Source organism: Ambystoma mexicanum, chromosome 3p, assembly GCF_040938575.1.
Source record: "Ambystoma mexicanum isolate Mex_15411 chromosome 3p, UKY_AmexF1_1, whole genome shotgun sequence".
Lineage (NCBI taxonomy): Eukaryota > Metazoa > Chordata > Amphibia > Caudata > Ambystomatidae > Ambystoma > Ambystoma mexicanum.
Window position 1 is genome coordinate 359,673,500 of NC_090925.1, and position 23,278 is coordinate 359,696,777.

Below are 23,278 nucleotides of genomic sequence, written 5' to 3' on the forward strand. Positions count from 1 at the left end.
GGGCTGCTGGAACCTCGACGGCCACCCGTCGAGTAAGCCTTCTGCGCCATGGCTGAGGGAGCACGCCTGGCCCCTGTCTGCCCAGGGAGTTGTCCCTCGAGAACAGCCAGGTTTCCCTCAGCTCCCCCTACTCGGGGCTTCCCTGCCAACTGGGGTGTGCCCACCAATGCCAGCCTGCTGGCGAGTCAGAGAGAGAAGCGCGCGCCCCCCCCGGCCGGCTTGGTGAGGCCACACGGGGCTCCCTCTCCGGTGTGTGTTTGGGGACATCCTGAGTGGAAGGAGGGGGCATTTAGAACCCTCCCTCCCCCATTCCTACACTTCCTGGATAGGCCCAGCCAGGGCTGCTTTGGGTTCAGGACCCCGGCCCCGGAGCACTCATGCGGGAATACCTTTAGAAACTGTGACCCCCTTGTAACACCCCTCATAACAGTATAAGGCCAGAAGCGAATAAGACTCCATTTTGTACAATCACCAACTCCATTTTAAAATGCTAAAACAGTTGTGAAGTTTTCACTCAAACCTGCAGCTCTCCCCGTCAGGCGCGCACAGCGAGCAAATTCCTTCCCCCCCCCCTCCTCCTCCCCTGTGCCGTCTCCACGACTGCTCGGGTCCCATGAGAAGGCTGGCTGCGAGAATGCAATAAAATCCACACTGTATCTTCTGCCTTCCGTCCCACTTCACTAAACCAGATACAGCCCAGAGCAGGGGCCAGAGAAAAAGCTATTTGTCTCTATAAACCTGAAACCACACCCCACAGACCCTGGCCATAAAAACATAACCCCCATCCCCCTGGGGCAGAACCAACAGTTAAAGAAAAAAGACCATTGAGCCGTGTGTCTTCAATATGGATAGAGTCAACGCGCCTTTTTATGCGGGATCGTATAAACCTAATGGTAGGGTAGTGGGCCCATGAGTGAACAATATAAATACATACACATTTACAATTAGAAGTCCTTATGTTAACACGCCACAATGAAAGCATGAAGCATGTTAATCAGTGATACTGAAATAGTCATAGTAATTGTTTGTAACAGTACAGCACACAACCAAATGTCAAACTGCACACACCAGCATTACGATACCTTGCGTTTTATGAGTTCAAATGTAAATATATGTGTAATATCGTGTAAGCATAACATAGCAGCTAATCACTTTTAGTAAGCCACACCCCCAGTTAAAAACGAACCCACAGATCCTTAAAGCTGTAGTCTGCCTTTTTTTTTAATGAACAAATGAATTTCTGGTCAAAGATATGTTCATTCCGTGATTAATTCTTTCCTTTTCCTTCCGTTATAATGAGAGTGCCTAGTTAAATGGAAAATATAGTATGTTACAAACCAGTATGACTTAAGTTCAACACAGCAAGCCACGTGTAAAAGGCCTGCATGTAAAATTGTGTTTAAAGGCCCTGATCTCTAAGTGATTTCCATCCAGCACTTCACCTAAGTCAACGCCTAGCGTGTAATGCACAACTGAAATCCTTATTTATTTTGTGTCTAAAAGTTTTTATTCTGAACGATGTACCACTTATATCACGCCCCTCTCTTGGAACCCCCCTGGTCACACTGAACCAGGAATCAGGCTGGCTTGCAAAGTTAAAATATTTATTTATGCATTCACAATATTATCACACTACATTTAATGGGTATACAATAATCACCAGTGGGGTGGTGTAACACTAAGCAATCTCTTTAATCACAAGGAGTAATAATGAGCAAAAACAATGCAGCACAGAATGAATACTTTTGCGTGTGTGTGTTCAATCAAATGGTAATGTGGTTACTATTTCCCCCTGCACACCCATCAAACCCCCAATATGCAATATAAAGAGATAGAAGGAGAGAGAGCAGGTATTCAGTTATGCAGAATTCCAACAAAATATCAATCCCAATTTCCCCCCAGCAACACGAGAGAGAAACGGAATTGATTGGCAAACTGTCAAAATGGTTTTAAAGTTACCTGAGAATGGATTGGGTAAAACACTGATATGGTTTAAATTGCTAAAATTGTTGAAATTCTGATGTGAGCCGCTTTAGATAGTTGCAGACAAACACTAGCAATGATTTGGTACTAATAAGCAATGTGAAAACTCCAAACTGAGGTCGGGTGCAATGAAAAGCTGTTTTACACGTGATAGAAATTTCCTAAAACAAAATTCGCAGCAAACTTTTCTGTGCACGGTAATCGCGATTGCGGGAAAACTATATGGATTTGAGATGCGGTCTTTGGTTCTATGGAAAGCTGTGGATGTGAGCTACAAGCAGAAGTTGAAATTTCGTTTCTAGCTAATTGAGAAAGTTATGGGCGTTTTAGTGGAGGTCGTTTTTCTGAGACAGGTGCAGGAATGGGAAAAAAACAGGGAAATGCTTTTAAAAGACAAATGGGATTTCTTATACTAGGTGATGACTATGAAGAAGCAAATACCACACGGGAGCACAGCCACTGGAACAGGGCGACTGCCTGCCGAGGAGCTTGCCTTCTTCAGATGAAATATATCAGCGCAAAGATATTTTTGTAACAATACCAGTACAGAAGGAAGATAGTAGGGATAAGATAGAGAGTTCAGGCAATTCAAAAAGATTTCTAACAATGCAGGTTCTGAAGACAAGATAGGATGGATTTGGCTAGGGGATTACTTTTGACAGTACATATGCTAGTGACACAGTCCTATCTATAGATACTCACTATCTGGGTTTCAAACGGAACCTCAGGGATTCTGGTCAGGGATTCTGGTCAGGGATTCTGGTTCTGGAACAGACTGCTGGGAACACCAGATTGGACTGGATCGGGTCTGCAATGGTTCCCTGGTCGTAGCACAGCACAACTGGATGGGATCTTTTGTTTTCTGGTAATAATTATTTTAGCAGGAAAGCAGTTACAGCACAACCCGGCTGTTTCTTTGGTTCCCCTTAGATTTTGTGGGATTCTTTCTGGTTCTTAAAATTCAAGGCCTAGTTGAAAATGGTTCAACTAATGGAATAGGCCTTTCTGCTTGCCAAGTTTCTGAAGTCAGGAGCAAGGAATATAGATGGTTCTGTTTCAGAGTGCTTCGCCAGGATCAGGATAGTGGGTGAATCTGTGTGTCTTTCTAAGTCCTCAGCTGTCTCTTTTCATGCATGTGATAAAGGGTGTGTGTGCTGGTTTATCCTAAGCACGCCTCTTAGGCAGGCAATTGACTAGAGTTTCCTCTCTCCCTTAATTGGAGGAGAAAACAGGGTGTCACCATGATGATGTGAGTTTATGAGTCATAGAATCCTCCACTTGTCCCTTTGAACATAAAATCTACTTTTGGTATAATACATATTTACATGTGTGCAATCTTTATAACGATAACATATATAAATTACATATTTTGTGAGGCAGATACTCTTCCAAACCTCGTCGCTGTCGGATCTTGTGTCTGCTTTTGACAGAATTCTGCCCTCTTTGGCCAGAACACAATATCTAGTTTATCCTAAAATTTGTACAATTGGGCGCATTGCATATGGGCATAAGAGTATGAAGTTTCGTGCTTTTGGCATAAATACATTTGGTGTAAAACGATATTTTCTGCTACTACTTCCCAGAACATTTCAGAGTTCTGGCATCTCTTAAACCGTGCATCCAGAAATCACATTACCAAATCTGTTGTTCACATATTTTTCACAATTTTACACAGTAATTTATCAGTCTTTTTAAAAAAATTACTTTTGCCTTTGTTATACAGCAAATGGTGGTTTGTGCCCGCCTCCTTCTCCTTCTGGCAGCTCAGAAGCAATCTCCACCTCCTTCCTTCTGGGATAGGCCGTTTATGACTCTTCACACTCTGCATATCCTTTCAGCCAGATGAAGTCCATTGTCCTCTTCCCCTGCAGCCCAGGATCTCCTCCCCTGATCTAATCCTCACAGAGGTGTGATTTCCTGGCCTTCATGGGGGGAAGCTATCATACTGGTTGGGTGGCTTTGAGGCAGCTTAAATTCAATGTCATTTTGTTACATTTCTTTTTCTTGGTTTAAAACAATTTTCAAACAAGCAGCTAGAACACTTATTCTAGCTTCTAAACCATGGGATTTAAATAGTTACAACCTAGGTTGCTCTCAATAACAGGTCATTTAGTTTTCAGACATTAGATTTCAATGGTAAAAGTTTAAATCCTTATGATGCGATCTACTGACAGCTGTCATACAGGCGGCCGCTGGTACTGTGCCCAGATTTTGACAGATTTCACAGGCAGGCACATTTGCTGTGAATGTTTTGATGACAAATTCCGCTTTTCATGACATTGTATGTTCATAATGATTTCTTGAATGAAGTGACTAGTAACACCCAGCAAGAATATTGGATGTTTGATGGTGTTTTGGACTGGCATTCTGTATTTTCAGCAACCAAGGAATAGATTTGAAAACGAGATTTGAAAACGAGCCCAGTGACATGTTTCAGCAGTGTGGTCACCGTTCCACCACTGACAACATGCATGGTAGATTTGGCAGCTATCTTTTCATGTTGTAAGGTGCGATTTCCATAGATTTTGGCGCGCATAGGGGTTTTACAGCCATTTTGATAATTCTGGCACCATCGGCACACAGTGATGCCGCTGGGCAGAGCATAAATTGGTTAATACAGATCTATTATGTAACAAGGAACCAGACTGCAATGGGGTCTCAAGTCTCTCCAGCTCACCAAGGTGTCAAAATAGATTAACAGAGAGTTAGAGATGTTTTGGACATTCGATCGCTGAACCCCCACAATGAATGTATGCCTATAATGATATGTATCTTTTGTGACCTAGTCGCTGCAGTCATCTATTCTGAATCCTCTTTGTTCTTATCAAGTGGACACCTTCGACCATACAATGACCCCATGAGCTCTACCCCCTAGTTAGTATATCAAGGGACATATAAACATGGTGGGCATTACATTTGATGGAGACGCTTAATTTATGACCAGCAATAAATAACCTGCCTTTGAACCCTATTTTCACAAGTGTTAAGATACAGGCCTTTGAGTTTCCACCGGACAAACAGATCAGAGTTCTGAATGAATGGGAGTGCATGACCACAAGGGCAACTGTTACATGGCTAGGTTGTCAAAGGATACATAAGAGTCAGTATGGCATACCAGGCTGATGAGCCCAGCTGACCGATTGACCCAGGACACCACGTCGTCTCATCACGTGCCCACGAACCAACCAGATGTCTTCAACCCTATAGCACCTATATGTGCCTACTCTTAGTGTCCAATCCAATCTTTCTTGTGCCCCCTAGGCCTTCCCACAGCAGATGACATTTTTCTTGTATATAACCAAATTGTAACATGTTTTCTGCAGAGCGCTCACGGCGTGAGCAAAGTAGATTCTGCTTGCCCTAATTTTAGATTAAAACCTTTAATATCACTCTCACCTGGTCTTGGTCTCATTCCCTCCTGGGATGTTTTCTTATTGACTCTGTTGGGGGATTTACCAGCATTATTGGGGTCTCTAACTTTAATTGGTGACCCCGACACAACAGCGTTCTTTCCCGTCCTTCTGGCATGAAACGCCCCCCTGCTTTGACCTAGAGCGTGCTCCCTCAAGAGCTACCCGCCAACGGCAACTGGTACACCCATACGTGCGCACGCAGTAGGGCGAGAGGGTACGGGATCCCCCTTTACAAAACTCATTGTACCACTCGCCGGAGCCGGGTGTGGTCTTTGAGCGAGGAGCGGCGCACTGACTGATCGGTCCAGAGGGTCTCGGATCAAGACGGACATATGAGTATCAAGTGCGGGTGATATTGAAAGTACGGGTGGGAGTCAGATTAGTAGGTCTTGGGATAAATGGTATAATTTTGGTGGAAAGATCTGTAGCACAAGGGGGAAGGATCTTGGGGGCCTGGGTCTTTTCTATATTCCATCTGGTGTCCAGTCAAAATGTCGAAAACATTTGGTCGAATGACAAAAATGTTGAAAATATTATGTCTAAAAAAAAATTTGAATGCTTTCTTTTTTTATGTACATGTTTTTTTTGGTTCCGCAAGTAAAAAAAAGGGTTAAAATAGAAAAAAAAATTCAGAAAGGGGGTTGGGGGGGGGACCCCCCATTTCCAACAAAAAAACAAACTAAAAAAGACATTCGACATTTTTTTCGACATTTTGACTTTCGACCAAATGTTATTTGAAATAGTGACTATAAACAATTCCATCTTATTCTCAGTCTATCGCATATGGCCATTAGGATGGTGACGAATTACAAAGTGAAAAGAAGTTGACAGGGATCCTATCTCCGGTGGAGGGTGGAAGGCGGCGCCGCGCAGTCCTATCTCGACTAGTACAGGATATATGAGTGTGAGGAATCGTGGTACAAAAGGATAACCTAGGGGTCCCAAGGGGAGACCCAGAAGAATATTTAGAAACGCTTTTTTCCAACTTTGTTTTGTCTATCTTTTTCCTTTCTCAGCGGGTGGACTAGAACAGGTGACGGGAGAGAATAAGTCCAGGGAGGGACGGGAAGGAGGGGTATTAGTAGGAGGGGTATTAGGAATGGGTGAAATATAATTTATGTTGTTTTGTTGTCTATGTGAATTGTTAAACGTCCGTCTCTTTATGGGAAAAGAGTCTTTGATGCATAAACATTGATGAATGAATTTGACAATATATAAAAGGAGTTGCATGTATGTTAATGTAGTATCAAGGGATTGAAAAATAAGTGAATAGTTCATTTTGTCTGAAGAAAAATTGCAAAAGCGTATTTGAATTGGTCACATGAGAAGTGCAGAAGTATACATTAGAAGTGTCAGCGAGGTGTAGTGATAGTCAAGCATAATGGGTGCAGAAACGCCCCTTGCCCATATTGGTAAAACTCTACCAGGGTATGCAGACAAAATCAATAAGTACCATGACCAATGGGTCGTGGAGTTGAAGGGGGAAGGATTACCCCAGGTATGGCCAGAGGGCGGGTCCTTTGATAAGGCGGCATTAGATATGGTCACCATCTGCCTGTCTATAAAATATAAAGGGAAACAGTTGCAAAATAGGAAAGAGATATTAGATTTGTGGCACCTGTTTGAGGAGGTGCCCCCGGAAAAAGGCAGCAACCACAATGCGTCTCCCATGACAACAACTGGCAGTAGGGGGCCAACCACACAGGATGAAAAAGCGATAGAGGTAACACGGGTCTACCCTTTACTATCAAAGCCAGTACCTGCGGAAGGGTATAGTGACCCTGTATATGTAGCACAACCCATGGCCCCGCCCATACATAAGCCATCCGCCATAGCACCACGCCCATATGAGAGCCAGGGTCTAACTTGACCACTAGACACACCTAAAATCGATATTGGAAAGCTTGCACAGGATTTAGATTCACAACTAGCAATGGCCCGAACTGAGCTGTCCCGCCTAAGGGCCATGGGAGAAGGAGGGGGGTTATCCACCCCCAGGGTAGAACGTGATGAGACACCCCCACTGAGTGTAGGGGCAGGGGAAGATGGGTGGAAAAAGGGAGAGATCCTATTCAGAATAAATGACATCCCCACGCAAATAATAGAAATAAACACAGCTGACAGTGAACGGGAGGTAGAGGAAGGAGGGGTGACGTCAGACAGAGAGGAAGAATATTGGAGCGACTTAGAGGAGCAGGAAGAAGAGGTAAGAAGGATGGGAATTGCCGCTGGTGGGGCCTCGTTTGGAGATGGGTTGTCGCCCATGGAAGAATGGAGGGGGAGGCTAAGAAACAGAGCAGGGCGCATGGCTGTGAATGGAAAGAAAGGAAAGAAGGTGAGTACTAAAAAGGGGGGAAGAATTTACAGATGCCTCTAATACACAGGGGGGCGGGAGGCCAAACTACATACCATGGGCTCAAATGGACAAGGCCAACCTGCTGAAACAGCTACCCCCACTATCCGGAGGCACCAGAAAGTGGATATATGCTTTTGGAAAACACACAGCAGGAGTGCCCTTGGCAGTGGGGGATGTTAAGAGCCTTCTGGTATCTGTAGTGGGAGACCAGGCTAACAGGGATTGGGCGAAGGCGGGCTTCCCAGGAATAATGTTAGATTGTGACCGCCATGATGGGGCCTCATTCAACACAGTGCGAGCCCGCATGTGGGATGCATTGAGGGAAACAGTCCCAGACACTCCAGATTTACAGTCAGTGATGCAATGTACAATGAATGATGAGGAAGATGCAATGTCTTTCATTCTCCGGGTGCAGGACATGTGGAGAGCGGAAACGGGTACGGCCTGGGACCAATCAACGTCCCTGTTTTACTTCATTATAAAAAGGGGGCTCCCAAAGGAAGTGCAGAAGGCCCTTGATAAAATGGCTGGGATAGAAGCCAAGGGGTGGCCTGAAAATCAAAGCATCATAGTGCACCACTGCAAGAGGATGAAAGAGAAGGAAAAGGAGATAGCAGACAAAGCTAAATTAGTGCAAAGTAAACTACTGAAGGTCAGTGCAGCGGCAGCTACCAGCGCGGTAGGAAGGGAGCGGGAGGAAGAAGACGGACAGATGGGGATACCGATCCAGATGGTGGCAAACTGGACAGGTAACAGCCAGGACCAATGGTCAGGGGAAAATCAATATGAGGGAGCACAGTGGCCACTGAGAGGGGGGCGAGGCAATAGAGGAGGATTCAGGGGATCAAGCGGAAGTGGTGCGGGGTATGGAGGGCCCAGAAGGGGAATGCAAGGACAATGCTGGAATTGTGGGAGGTGGGGCCATTTCGTTAGAGAATGTCAAAACAGGCCCAACAATTCATATTCAAATGAACACCAGATCGGACACCCCCACCCAGGAAGCCCCTACGGGCTGCCAATGGGCAGGAATAGACGAGATAGTCAACCCGACCCAAGATAGATGAATGAGCGCCCAATGCCCCCTCAAAGCACGTCCTCACACCCCCAGTGTCATGATCACACCGCCCCCATGCGCAACAACACTTATGCTACCACGGCAAATAGGGCACCAATGACACCGTGCAGGTGAACAACAATGGCGACAGGCAACGTTTTTTGATGTTGATGAACTCCCATGGCATTCAACATAGGACAGCCCACAGAGAGCACTTGTGTGTCCAATACTGTCGACGACCCTTAACGCAGCAGAGGAACCACTGGTGGAGGCGGCGATAGGAAATCATTTATTTTCATGGTGGATTCGGGAGCAGAAAAATCATGCCTCAAAGAAGGCAGGTTCCCGCTTTCTAATCGGACTTTGGAAATGCAGGGGTTCTCTGGGGCGGTGGTCGAGGTTCCATACACTAAAGAGCTAGACATAACGGTGGGGGGGAAAACTGTAAGTGCACCCCTACTGTACTATGAGGAGTCACCTATCAACTTGCTGGGAAGGGACCTTCTCAGCAAGCTCAACATGACAATCTCCTTCACTGATAGAGGAATAGTGTGCTCTACACCTGGCATATGCACGATCCGTGCCATGTTAATGATACACTCCTAGGTAGACTTTCCACAAACACGCGGCATACCGGTGTATCCAGACATGTTTTTACAAGGTTTGAGGATACTAGCCAGAGTAGTGCCAGAATTGAAAAATGAAAAATGGAGGGTGCCCTGAGAATTCATTTTCCGTCCAATTGCAGACCTGGAAATAGTACCAGGGTCCATAGTGTCCCTGGACATACATGCAGTATGAGTGTCAACACAAAGAATAACAGTAATAGCAATGGACATGCAGGGATGCCAGTGGAGAACAGTGCTGTGCATTGACACCAGTAAGGCCCGGCAAGACCTAACAGACGAGGAGCTCTTTTGTGACACAGAAGATGATGGGGAGATAGTGATGGAATTTGCAATCCCCTGTGATGTCATGGTCCAAAGAAGAGAGGTGCCACTCCCCCTCGTAGCAGTGATCAAAGCCCCACCAGCATACTTTGAAGAAGACATGTCCCATGTGCCACAGCAACTGTGGACCACAGGCCCACATGATGTAGGGTTACTACACGAAGTGACACCAGTAAAGATCAAGCTCAAACCTGGGGCCATTCTACCCCGGGTGAAGCAATACCCCATGTCTAGGGAAGCTGAGGAAGGAATAAAAGACACAATCTATGCATTAATGGTACAGGGCATAATAGTCCCATCTAACTCACCCTGCAACACTTGCATTTACCCAATCAAGAAAGCTAAGGGAGGGGCATGGAGGATGATCCAGGACCTACGCCCCCTCAATGACGTAGTACAGAAGGAGTTCCCTCTTGTCCCAAATCCTGCCTCAATCCTATGCAGTATCCCAACAGAAGCAACTCATTTCATGGTAGTGGACCTAAAAAATGTTTTCTTCTCAACCCCACTCGATCGAGGTTCATGGTACCTAACAGCATTCACACTGGGGAGGAAAAGATATGAGCACTGCAGACTGCCCCAAGGGTACTGTGAAATCCCTAGCATTTTCAACAGAATATTGCACGAAGAGCTCGGAAACATACACACAACGAGTCCCCTAATTCAGTACATAGACAATTTGCTGGTTTGCGGGAGAGATGAAAAAGAGTGCAGAGAGGACTCCATCACCCTACTAACACATCTTGCACAAAAGGGGTACAAGGTAGACAGATAAAAGCTCCAATACTGCCTGACGGAGGTGCTATACCTAGGCAAGTTGATTTCCAAAGATGGTAAAAAAATCATACCTGACAGAGCAGCAGCAATAAGAGCAGTGAGGGAGCCCGATACAGTTAAAGAGAATGTTTCTCGGCATGTGTAACTACTGCTGAGCTTGGATATTGGACTATGCATCATACACCAAACCCCTGCTACAGGCACTCAAGGAAGCCCAGCGGGAAAACACCAAGTTACAGTGGACACAGGAGATGCACACAGCTTTTGACACACTCAAGGAACTGATATCTACTGCCCTCGTTCTCGCGACTGTATGGGAGGATAGGTCCAAGGGACCCCACCCCTGCAGCCCCCCCCCCTTGTGAAGTCCATGGCTCGTCGGGCGTCCCTTCTGCCACCAGGGCCCAGGTGGCGGGTGGGCCACTGGCTGAAACATTGACCAAATGTGCTGTATTACGCTAGGCCCTGGAAACCATTTTGTGAAACCAGAATGACAGGAGCCCCTGTGCGCCGCAGCGCGGCCCCCACCCTTGGAGAGTCCTCACTCGTCCCTGCGGCCGCAGCCCCCTGGCAGATCCGCTGAGAGTTCGTTCCCACGAACAGACGGACATGAGCTAGTGCTAGACGCAAACACTGTAGCATTCACCTTCTGCAGTGTATCACTGTCCTCAGTATGACCCGGCCAGCAGGGCCGGGGTGGAAAAGAACTGTAAAATGGTCCCCCGACAAAAGTAGAGCCGCCAAATACTAATGAGCAAACTGCCTGTGATGAAACTCTTCTCTCCATGACCTTTTTGATAAAACATGTAACCTCCATGAAGATGGCAGAATGTGTGTGTTCATATGGCATTCTGGTTGAAGTACCCACATCCCCGTAGCTATGCGCAATTGGTAAAAGCTTCCCGGGGTTTTTATGTTATATGTTTCGCTGAGAAGAATGTACTCCAAGTTCCTATGCCATAACTGAACTAATGCTGCTAGAGTGCAAAGGAAGACAAGTGCAACCACATTGGAAGCTCATGTAAATTGTGTACGGAAATACACAGAATGTATTTGAATGTCCAAGCTCACCATGTGTCACTGCCATCAGTCTCATTGGCCAGTTGTTCCTGCGTGCTCCACCAACCTTACTACTACCTCGCTTACCGTGCATGCATAGAAATGTAACAAAATGTTGTGGTTGTTAAATACTTAACATATAGCTATCAATTGCAAAATGGGTATAGGTAACACATTCGAAATGGCCATGTAAAAGCACCAACAATGGAGAAACATAAGCTTTGAAAAGATTCTATGAGCATTGTATATTATATGAAGGTTTGTGCCTCTTTCACATAATCTGCAACACACGAGGAAAATACCATTGTGGGCATATCCAAGGCCATTCCCCCTTCCTCCCCATTGAAGCCTGCCAGACGGAAAGCAGAGGCCTGTGCTGCTCTGCCTCACCTCCCCCAATTCGGCTGGAGCCGCTTCAAGCATTCACGTTCCCCCGCAGCTCCCAGGGCCGTGGCCAGCCACCTGAATTATTTACAACCCAGCAGTAAACCCCGGCCATAAACGCAGGCCAAAAGGTGCCCTTTCTTAGGCTCCACGACCCACCAGCTCACCCCAGGTTAATGGCCCCTGTAAAATTAGGACACCCAATATTATAGCAACACTGTAGGAACACATTCATAATGGCTTCTAACGAGACATGATAGCTTGAACAGCTCGCCCCTTGCCCTGAGACCCAACCTCGTGACCTATGATACCCGGTCAACAGGATGATGGTAACCATGTATTGATGTATTACCAAAGGACCCCACTCTAGGTGCATTCCTCCTGTGTTGCATTAACCTGTAGAATAACCTATTGGAAGATTTACCGGGGAAGATAATATTGCAATATTGAATGAATGCGGTGTGCGTGGCCTTAGGGCAGAAAGGCAAGAAAGTTGTCATCAATGACACTGGCCACGCCTGGCACAACAGCACCGCCCGGATGAGCCCAGCTGACCTGCCCGCGTTGGCAACCAGTGACGTCCGCCAACCACGGCGCACCACATCGCAGATGCACCTATAGTTAGTCGTCGCCATCCAATCCCCACGAACATGTGCCCCCTGTAGTGTTTAGGTTCTTATGACGTATTTTGTAAATATATACGCCTGTCTTCGCTAATGTCAGACAGAGCGCTCTCGGAGTTTGCAGAGTCCTTTGCATGCCCTATTTTGACTTATATAAACTCCCATTAAGCTCACCCGCACTTTGCGTTAGCCTTATTCCCTTCTTGGGAGAGTCCATTATTGTCTCTCATTGTGGGGAGGATCGTGCTATCTGGGGACGCTCGCCTTCAGTGGTGACCCCGACAGCGTGATTATTTTTCCTTAAATATATCCCTACGGTCCCCTTTGGCATGAAAATCTCCGGTCGAAAAGGGATACGCACGGTGCGCCGGCTCCGGAAGGCTGCCCGCCAACGGCGAGCGGTACGCTCAGAAGTGTGCACTCAACAGAGAGAGGGTACGTGATCCCGGTTGAAAAATCCCCTTTGAGTACCGCTCGTCGGAGCCATGGGTGACCGTTGAGCGTACGGCGACACTGCCTGGATGGACCCAGTTTGGAGACTCTCGGTTCAAGACGGGCACATGAGTATTAAGTGCGAGCGACCATAAAGGGAGCAGGGGAGGAAAACAGGACAGGGAACGAGGTTGTTTGAAAAGGGACACTTTGGGATTACTAAGAACCACTCTAGGCTTTCTTACTTTTTCTTTGCATATGGCCATTAGGATCAAGAGGTGAAAAGAGATAAAGAGACGGGAACCTAGCTCCGCGAGGGGGTAGAAGGCGGCGCTGCATATCTTGACTAGTACTGGGAATATATAAAGAAGTGGAAAATGAGATAAAGGTGTCTGTTAAAAGGAAGACACAGTGAATACATTAGTAACTGCTATTCTTTCTATACTTCTCTCTGGTTTATGGGGAAAAAACAGGGTTAGTACTAAAAAAAAAAAAATAATAATAATATATATAAAAAAAAAAAAGAAAAGATAACCTAAGTAAAAAGACGAGTTTATATCAAAACGACAAGACGAATTCATATCAGATTAAGAAAGAAAGAGACAGCTAGCAAGTGAGGAAAGGGATTACAAATTGAGCTGTGAATAGAGTGTTGCCTATTGGTGTGTACGCATCACATGTGTCAGAACATATTTGTCAAGATGAATGTGTAAAAGTGGTAAAAAGTGCATAATTATGGTGTGGTCATGGTAAGTGTGACCAGAAGAAATTTTACGGGAAAGAGCCCGATGCAGTAAAGTGACTGTTTTTTTTTTTTAATAAATGTGCTGAAGATATTGGTAGTGTACAAAGGGTGGTTTGCTTTTGTATGTGCCCCCTAAATTTTTCAGAATAGAGGCTGTGCACGCCCATTCTCATATTGCCTAGTTGGCGGAAACACACACAGGTCCCTACACGCAGAGATACACAAATACACAGATATATCTGGTGATATATATATACATATATATATATATATATATATCTATCTATCTATATCAAGCAACCACGAACCATGGGGCAGAGACATCATTGGCCCATATTTGTAAGAATCTACCTGGGTACGCTGAGCGTATTAAGAAATATCACGATCAGTGGATTACAGAACTAAAGGGGGAAGGGTTACCCCAAATATGGCCAGAAGGGGGATCGTTTGACAAGAGTGTCCTAGATATGGTAGCTACATGCATTTGTTTAAAATACAAGGGGAAGCAGTTACATAATAGGAGAGAAATATTGGATCTATGGAGATTGTTTGAAGAAATACCCCCTCCCAAAAAAAGAGAGCTAGGTACTGATTTGCCATCTACCACTGACAATCCATTGCTGATACCAAATGACGACAAGGTGTTGCAAGAAGGGGAACCACCGGTAGAGGTAACTAAATTGTACCCAATATTAAAGGCATGGTCTAGTAAAAAATGTTATTTAAAAAATAGATAGGCAACATAAAAAAAAAAATACTAGCATTCTCTTTTTTAAAACTTCCTATGTAAAATTTTGAGCTATTCAAGCTCAAAATTCGCAAAAGCAAGCACATGGGCGCATCCATTTTGTGAAATGGATGCCCTCCTGTGCTGGCTTTTGTTTTTGCGGCACTAATGAAGGAAAAGCCAGCCAGCTGTAGTCAACAAAAGCTACCGCTGGGTGGCTTTCCCTTCATTAGTGCTGTACGCAGAGGACGGGGCCCGGAGACCAGAGCAGGAAAGCTGCAGCTGAATCTCGGTAAGTGCTATTTATTTAAAAAAAAAAAATAAGCACTAGCTGCGGGTTTTTTTCTACGTTTTCCGGGCTGGAGGAGCCCGGAAAACTTAGAAATAAAACTGCAGCTTTAAAAACGTTGTTTTTATGTTTGCGGTCGCTTTTGAAGCGCTTTTGAAGCGACCGCAAACATAAATACAACGTTATTGTGTTGGAAAACGCTGCGGTTTTTCTTTCCAAGTTTCTCAGGCTCCTCCGGCTCGGAGGAGCCTGAGAAACTTGGAAAGAAAAACCGCACCGTTTTCCAACACAATAACGTTGTATTTATGTTTGCGGTCGCTTCAAAAGCGACCGCAAACATAAATACAACATTTTTAAAGCTGCGGTTTTATTTCTAAGTTTTCCGGGCTCCTCCAGCCTGGAAAACTTAGAAAAAAAACCCCAGCTAGTGCTTATTTTTTTTAAAAAAAATAAATAGCACTTACCGAGATTCAGCTGCAGCTTTCCTGCTCTGGTCTCCGGTCCCCGTCCTCCGCGTACAGCACTAATGAAGGGAAAGTCACCCAGCGGTAGCTTTTGTTTACTACAGCTGGCTGGCTTTTCCTTCATTAGTGCCGCAAAAGCAAAAGCCAGCACAGGAGGGCATCCATTTCACAAAATGGATGCACCCATGTGCTTTTGAGCTTGAATAGCTCAAAATTTTACATAGGAAGTTTTAAAAAAGAGAATGCTAGTATTTTTTTTTATGTTGCCTATCTATTTTTTAAATAAAATGTTTTACTAGACCATGCCTTTAAATAAACCAGTGCCCGCAGAAGGATACAGTGATCCCACATACGTTCCCCCAACATCAGTCACCGCGACTCGAGGGCCAACGGCAGCCCCACCGTATGAGAGCCATAGAGAGCGCGACCAGGTAAGTACACCAATAGTAAATATAGAGAAACTAACATAAGACCTAGAGTCTAGGCTCTCTGTAGCAAAAGACGAGCTCTCGAGGATAAAAAGCATATGTGAACAGACTAGGGCTAATGCTGCTCGGTCAGAGCTGACATCAAGAGCACAGAGTCATGATAAAACCATTGAGAAAGGGTGGAAGAATGGGGAGATATTGTTCAGGATACAAGAAGAACCAGCTCGAATAATCGAACTGGAGGAGAGGGAGGAGCGTACTGATGATGAGATAAGGACCACAGGAGGTAGAGAGGAACTATTGTGTGATATAGAAGAGGACTTAGAGGAAAGTGAAAGATTAAGTATGGCGATGGGAGGAGGAAATGGGTTGGATGGTGCATGTTCAGGAAGAACAATGGAAGAAGAATGGACAGGACGACTAAGGAATAGGTTGGGGAAAATGGCGCCACTAGGAAAGAACGGAATGAAAGTGAGTACGGATAAGACAACAAAGGGGAAGTTACAACTCCCACTAATACGCAGGGGAGGAGGGAGGCCGAATTACATACCCTGGGCTCAGATGGACATGGCCAATTTGTTAAAGCTATTACCACTGCTATCAGGAGGGGCAAGCAAGTGGATATATGCATTTGAGAAGCACACAGCCGGGGTACCACTAGCAATAGGTGACGTAAAAAATCTGCTAGTATCGGCAGTTGGGGATCAAGCTGACAGAGTATGGGTAAAGGCTGGCTTCCCGGGAGTAACGTTGGACTGCGATCGCCATGATGGGGCCTCTTTTAACACAGTACGTGCAAGGGTGTGGGACGCATTAAGAGAGACATTCCCAGACACCCCAGATTTGCAGTCAGTCATGCAATGTACGATGAATGATGGGGAAGATGCAATGGATTACATTTTTCGGGTCCAGGAGATGTGGAGAGCGGAAACGGGCACGCCCTGGTATCAATCAACATCATTATTTTACTTTATAATAAAGAGAGGGCTCCCTAAAGAGGTACAAAAGGCACTTGACAAAATTGCAGGTATTCAAGCAAAAGGGTGGCCCGAAATACAGAGCATAATAGTTCACCACTGTAAACGAATAAAGGAGAGGGAAAAGGAGATAGCGCAAAAAAGATTGGCAGACGAGGCAAAATTAGTACAAACAAAACTGGTGAAGGTCGCTGCAGCAGTAGCCGCGCTCCCACAGAGCAGGGAGGGAGAAGAGGAGGAGGAGGGGCTGGTAGCAATACAGGGGAGGATGGCAACAAATTGGGCAGGAGCAGGGCAACTACAGTGGAACGAGCAGGAGCAGAACGGAGGTCCGCAGTGGCAAGATTGGGCCCCTCGAGGGGGACGAGGTGGGCACAGGGGTCGCAGAGGGGGTGGACAAGGGTACGGGGGAAATGGAGGAAATGGATGGCAAGGTCTCAGAGGTGCGCAGGGAAGCTGTTGGAACTGCGGGAGGTGGAGGCACTTTTCCAGAGAGTGCAGGAGTAGATCGAACAACGGATTTCAAGAGATGGAACACTATGGTAACCCTCACCCGGGAAGCCCATACGGTCTTCCAATGGGACGACAACAGAGGGGACAAGAACAGGGGTACCCAGAGCAAAGGCAAGCGCACCATTACAGAACACAGAATCACCCACAAAACAACGATAATATGCACTACACTCCAGGCAACCCTTTTGCAACGAATGCCAAAGGGGCACCAGCCCCGGCCCCCTATAGTGGTGTGTCAGTAGTTTCAGGAAGCGTCTTCAGCCAAGGGGGGACAATGAGACAACCAGCATAGGACAGCCCACAGAGAACACTTGCGTGTCCTGTTCTATCTACCACCTACGATGCAGTGGAGGAACCATTGGTAGGGGCGCAGATAGGAGACAAGCAGTTCATATTTATGGTGGATTCGGGAGCAGAGAAATCATGTATCCGTGAGGGCCGGTTTCCGCTATCTAACCGGAAGTTAGAGACGCAGGGGTTCTCTGGGGCTGTAATTGAAGTTCCTTACACAGAAGATTTGGATGTGACAGTGGGGGGTAAAACGGTAAAGACACCCTTACTGTATTATGAGCAATCGCCAATAAACTTGCTCGGAAGGGATCTTCTTAGCAAGCTTAACATGACAATATCATTTACAGAAAAAGGGTAGTGTGCTCAACCCCAGGAATATGCCCATTACGCGTAATGCTGGTGGTACATGCTCGGGCAACAGCACCAGAAATACGCGGCATGCCAGTGGATGAAAGAATGTTCATCGAAGGTTTAAAAACACTGGCCCAAGTAGTTCCCGAGCTAAAAAAGTTAGAGTGGAGGATACCAGCAGAATTTATCTTCCGCCCAATAGTACACCCAGACATAGCACCAGGTTCAGTGGTATCCTTAGACCTGCATGCTGTACAGGTATCAGCAAAAAGGATTGCAGTAATTGGGATGGACATAGATGGGTGTGAATGGCGCACTGTACTGTGCATCAATGCTGATATTGCCCTACAAGACTTATCTGATGAGGATCTCTTTTCTAATTCGGAGAGTGATGGCGAGATAATAATGGAAATAGCAATGCCCTGTGACATTTTGATTCAGACAAGACAAGTGCCCGTCCAGCTGATGGCTGTGGTGGGAACACCACTGTCCTTTTTTGATGATGACATGCGACTGGTGCCAAACAATTTGTGGACAACAGGCCCTCATGATGTAGGCTTGTTGCATGGAGTGACACCAGTGGTAATAAAACTCAAACCAGGGGCAATTGTGCCCCGAGTGAAGCAATACGTATTGTCCCGCGAAGCTGAGGAAGGGATAAAAGAGACAATAAATGCATTGCTAGCACAGGGGATAACAGTGCCCTCAAACTCCCCATGTAACACCTGTATCTATCCGATCAAAAAAGCAAAGGGAGGGGCTTGGAGGATGATCCAAGATTTACGCCCCCTAAATGACGTCATACAAAAAGAATTTCCTTTGGTCCTGAACCCTGCATCCATACTGTGCAGTATCCCAAAGATGGCCTCACATTTCACAGTGGTTGATTTGAAAAATGCATTCTTCTCCATCCCCTTGGCGAAAGAAAGCAGATACTTGACAGCATTCACACTAGGGGGGAAGAGATACGAGCACTGCAGGCTACCTCAGGGGTACTGTGAAAGTCCAAGCATATTCAACCGCATACTACACGAAGACCTGGGTAATCTATCAGTTGAAAGCACGATCATTCAGTACGTAGACAATTTGCTCGTCTGCGCACAGAGTGAAGAGATGTGCAGAAGAGACACAGTTATCCTCTTGACGCTGCTGGCGAATAAAGGGTACAAAGTGGACAAAGGGAAGCTACAATACTGCCAGTCAGAAGTGCTGTACCTGGGACAGCTGATATCAAAGGAAGCATGGATACTAGATTACGCAGCCTACACCAGACCATTACTGCAAGCACTCAAAGAGGCCCAGCAAGAGAACAGGAAAATAGAGTGGTCAAAAGAAATGAGTGACTTGTTTGGGTCGCTAAAAGAGCTGATCTCGAGTGCTCCAGTACTCGCCAATCCTGATTATGAGCGCAAATTTTACCTGTTCTCACATTGCAAGGGGACTCTTATGACGGCTGTACTGACACAAAAGACTTCCCTGGGACACAAACCATTGGCCTACTATAGTGGCACATTAGATGCAGCGATACAAGGCCACTTCGCGTGCGAGCAGTCTCTCGCCGCCGCCGGGTTCGCCATTAAGAAAAGTGCCACAATAGTAATGGGGTGCCCTGTCACGCTGTTTGTGGAACACTCATTATTTGCAATACTTGAAAGATCAAAAGGTACACTGACTACACAGCGAGCAACCGCCTATGAGATAATATTGTCCAGCGCCAACATTCATGTAGTGAGGTGTAGGACAGTAAACTCAGCAACATTTATCACAGAACCGTGCACTCTAGAGGACATGCAAGAACACAATTGTGCAACGCACACAGGGGAAACGGGGGAGGGCACGGTGGTGTGTGAAAATGCCCTGAGCGAGGGAGAGGTGTACTTTGTAGATGGGTCAGCATCAATTGACATGGACACAGGAGAGAAACATGTGGGACTAGCAGTAGTGAGGCTAGAAGAAGGTGAGTATGAAGTATTAGTACAATATCGCCTTCCGTCCCATTTCTCAGCCCAAGCAGCAGAACTCACCGCCCTAATAGAAGCATTACATGCAGCTAAAGGATGTGCAGTAACAATATACACAGATTCAGCCTACATGACGACCACCGTAAACGGAGGTCTAGTCCGGTGGGGGCGGAGAGGGTTTCGAAGGGGGATGGGACCCCAGTGCAACATGCTGAACTGTTGAAGGAATCGATTGAGGCACTGAAAGATCCAACAGTGGTAGCAATAGTGAAATGCCAAGCACATACGTCCAACACCGACGTTGCGTCTTTGGGGAATGCGGCAGCAGACACTGCTGCCAAGGAGGCTTCGTATTTCGAAAGACATGGAACAGGTGAGTACCTATTGCAGCACCAGACGAACGAAGAGCTTCCAGAAGGATATAATGCCATGCCCATATCACAAATACTAGAGCTACAGGAAGGTGCCAGTTGTGACGAAAAGATGGTGTGGGAAAAAAGGGGGTGCAGCTAATCGGCAAAAGACTTATTGTGGCGCCAAAATAACTCAGGAAAAGTAGTAATGCCCATCAAACCGTTAGAGATAGCATTCAAGCAATTACACTTTCCAGCGCATAATACTAAACAACATATTGCGGCAGAGATACAGGAAGATTGGTTCGTGCCATGTCTCCAGGAACACATCTCTAGATTGACAATGGAGTGCACGACGTGCCAAATATATAACTCAGGGATGACCCTACGGACACTCAGGGGGACAATTCCAAAACCAACAGGGCCCTTCAGAGAACTGCACATCGATTATGCGGGGGGAGGTGTAATGGGGCACGCTACATGATAGTGGTTGTATGTCCATTTTCCAGGTGGGTGGAAGCGGGTCCATGTGCGCGACCTGATGCTAAGAGCGCTGCAAAGTTCCTAGTGAGGGAAGTGTTCCCGCGCTGGGGAATTTGTGACGTAATTCGCTCAGACAACGGCACTCATTTTGTAAACGAGCTCTTCCAGGAAGTGACTGCGTTATTGGGAATAAAGCATAAACTCTGCTCGATTTATCATCCTCAAAGTAACGGCGTGGTCGAAAAGATGAACGGCCTGTTAAAAGGGAGATTGTCTAAATTGTGTTTTTCGTTGAAGAAAAACTGGATCTACTGCTTACCCCTTGCACTGTTTGAGCTAAGGAACCAGCCGAGCAAGGATCACCATCTGTCCCCACACGATATAGTGACAGGGAGACAGATGCACACAGCACATTCCCCACTGCGCCAACACTCAGATGCACACAGAAGCGCCACCATATTAGGAGATGAATTCACAGATTACCTGAAGAAGCTAACCAGGGCAGCGCGTGCAATTTCAAGACAGCTCTCAACACCCTTCACAAGGGAAGAAGGGAACACAACGGTGTCCTTTGTGGAACCGGACACACAAGGACAACTAATGCCAGGAGAGTTCATTTACATCCGGAGCTTTGTGCGCCGGTGGAATGCCCCAAGGTTCCATGGGCCGTACGAAGTAGATTTTTGTACACCTACAGCTGTAAAAGTGAAAGGGCTCAGGTATTGGATACATTTGACAGATGTGCGGAAGGCATATAATAGTGTGCAGGAAGAAGTGGATGGGGAGGCACAGACAACAGCAAACCAAAATAATGAAAATGACGAGTGAACATGAACTGATGAATGGAGGAGTGTGACTGATAGATAAAGCTGTTAACGGAAAATTTTATTACAGATTATTGATCGAGATAAATGAAAAAAAAAATGTGTGTCTAATTGAAAATAACAGTGTAAAATATATGTATTGTCTGCTCCCTTCTCTGTGCAAACCCCCCCAACCCAACCATCTCCCTTTTTATGAACTCCTGGTACATACAGTGCCAACATAAATGTTTACATGCACGTACTTAATGCACTTTTATATCTCAAACAGGAACTACCATGGCAACAAACGGGCAGCCTGCAACGAATAGATTGATTAGATATAGAGATGTTTTAGCTGAGAGGTGTAGATATTCGTATGAGTGTGGGTTGTCTGTATGCATTACATTATTTTTTACAATACTGTTTGGCTTGGTTGCTTATTGGTTTATAGCGTTCATCTCTATCGAGATGAACAAGGGGGGAGGGAATAACGGGATAGATGTAACAAATCAAACTACAACTGCAAATACTAAAGTAGGTGATTTTTTGGTGTGGGACGGATCTAAACTTGTATGGGGTTACTACACGACACCGCCCAATGTTGCTACCTCGCCAAATGAAAGAATGCAGGAAAAAATGCAAAGCAGCACAACTTCCCCACCAAAAGCCTCTGATTACAATGCCCACAGTTTAAATGATCGCAACCCTTCTGTTATATCATGGCTGTACAACACCCCCACCAGCGTGCCCACCTCCACAACAGAAAACACACTGCTTGATAGCATAAAGAAAGAGAATGAAGAGATGCTAGTGAGATACACAGCATTATACGATGAATGGGGAAAGGACGGCGAAGGGAAGAAAGGGGGTCTAGAGTGTCCCTCGACCCATGAAGCCGGGAGATATCTTAGAAATAGTAGGAGGAAAAGGGAGGTGGGAAGGAGAAAATACGACGAGTATTACGGGTTGGGACTCGACAAGATGGAAGACCCACGACACCCCCACCAGACAAATAAATGGTATGCAGACATGAGTGCAACTGCAAAACAAACAACAAATGAGAGTTGCTATGTCTGCTCCCTCATTCCCCATGCCTCAGGTACACCCAAAGTATTGCTGCCAAAAGAATTGCCTATTGTGGATGCCCAACGTCTCCTTCATCTCACGTTGTGCAGAATTAAGAACACCTTCCAAGCACACGAGGTAACGTTTAAAATGCTGCAGAATGAGAAGACCTGCTACCCGAAAGCGGAAGGAGTGATAAGTTTGGAAGAACCATTCTTTATAATACAAGGGACATTATTTTCAGAAAATAAGTGGAAAGATGAAGAAATAATGTGCAAAGCTGAAGCGCTGCGAGGTGTGGCACCAGAGAAACTGCAGTGGATAGAGAAAACATGCACACCAGTATGGAAGGAGCACATCTCAAAATTGACTTGGGTGACGGCCATTGAAAAGCCCTTCAAGCTACAGAAAGAAATAAACTATGAACTGTGTTTCAAGGGAGACGGGAAAACTATCATGGGGGTAAACAAAAACTGCAACAAGACCCTCACCATCCCGGATATGAGAAAAGGGACAGCGGCCCTCATGGACACTTATTGGGTAGCAACCAGGCATACCTGCACCTCCCACAATCCTGAAGTAGCAAGCACTTGGTTCGACAACATCTTCTCCTGGGTCCCGTCATGGCTGGGAATGGCTGTTAAATTACTGATGCCGGCAGTGGTGTTTCTTCTTTTTATTTTTTGTGCCAGGTGGGTCTTCGATGTTGTGCAAACGCAGTACCAAATGGTGCAATGATGATGGTGACAATGGGCAACGCTCGAGGTACAATACAAAATATGCAGGAGGTAGAGGTC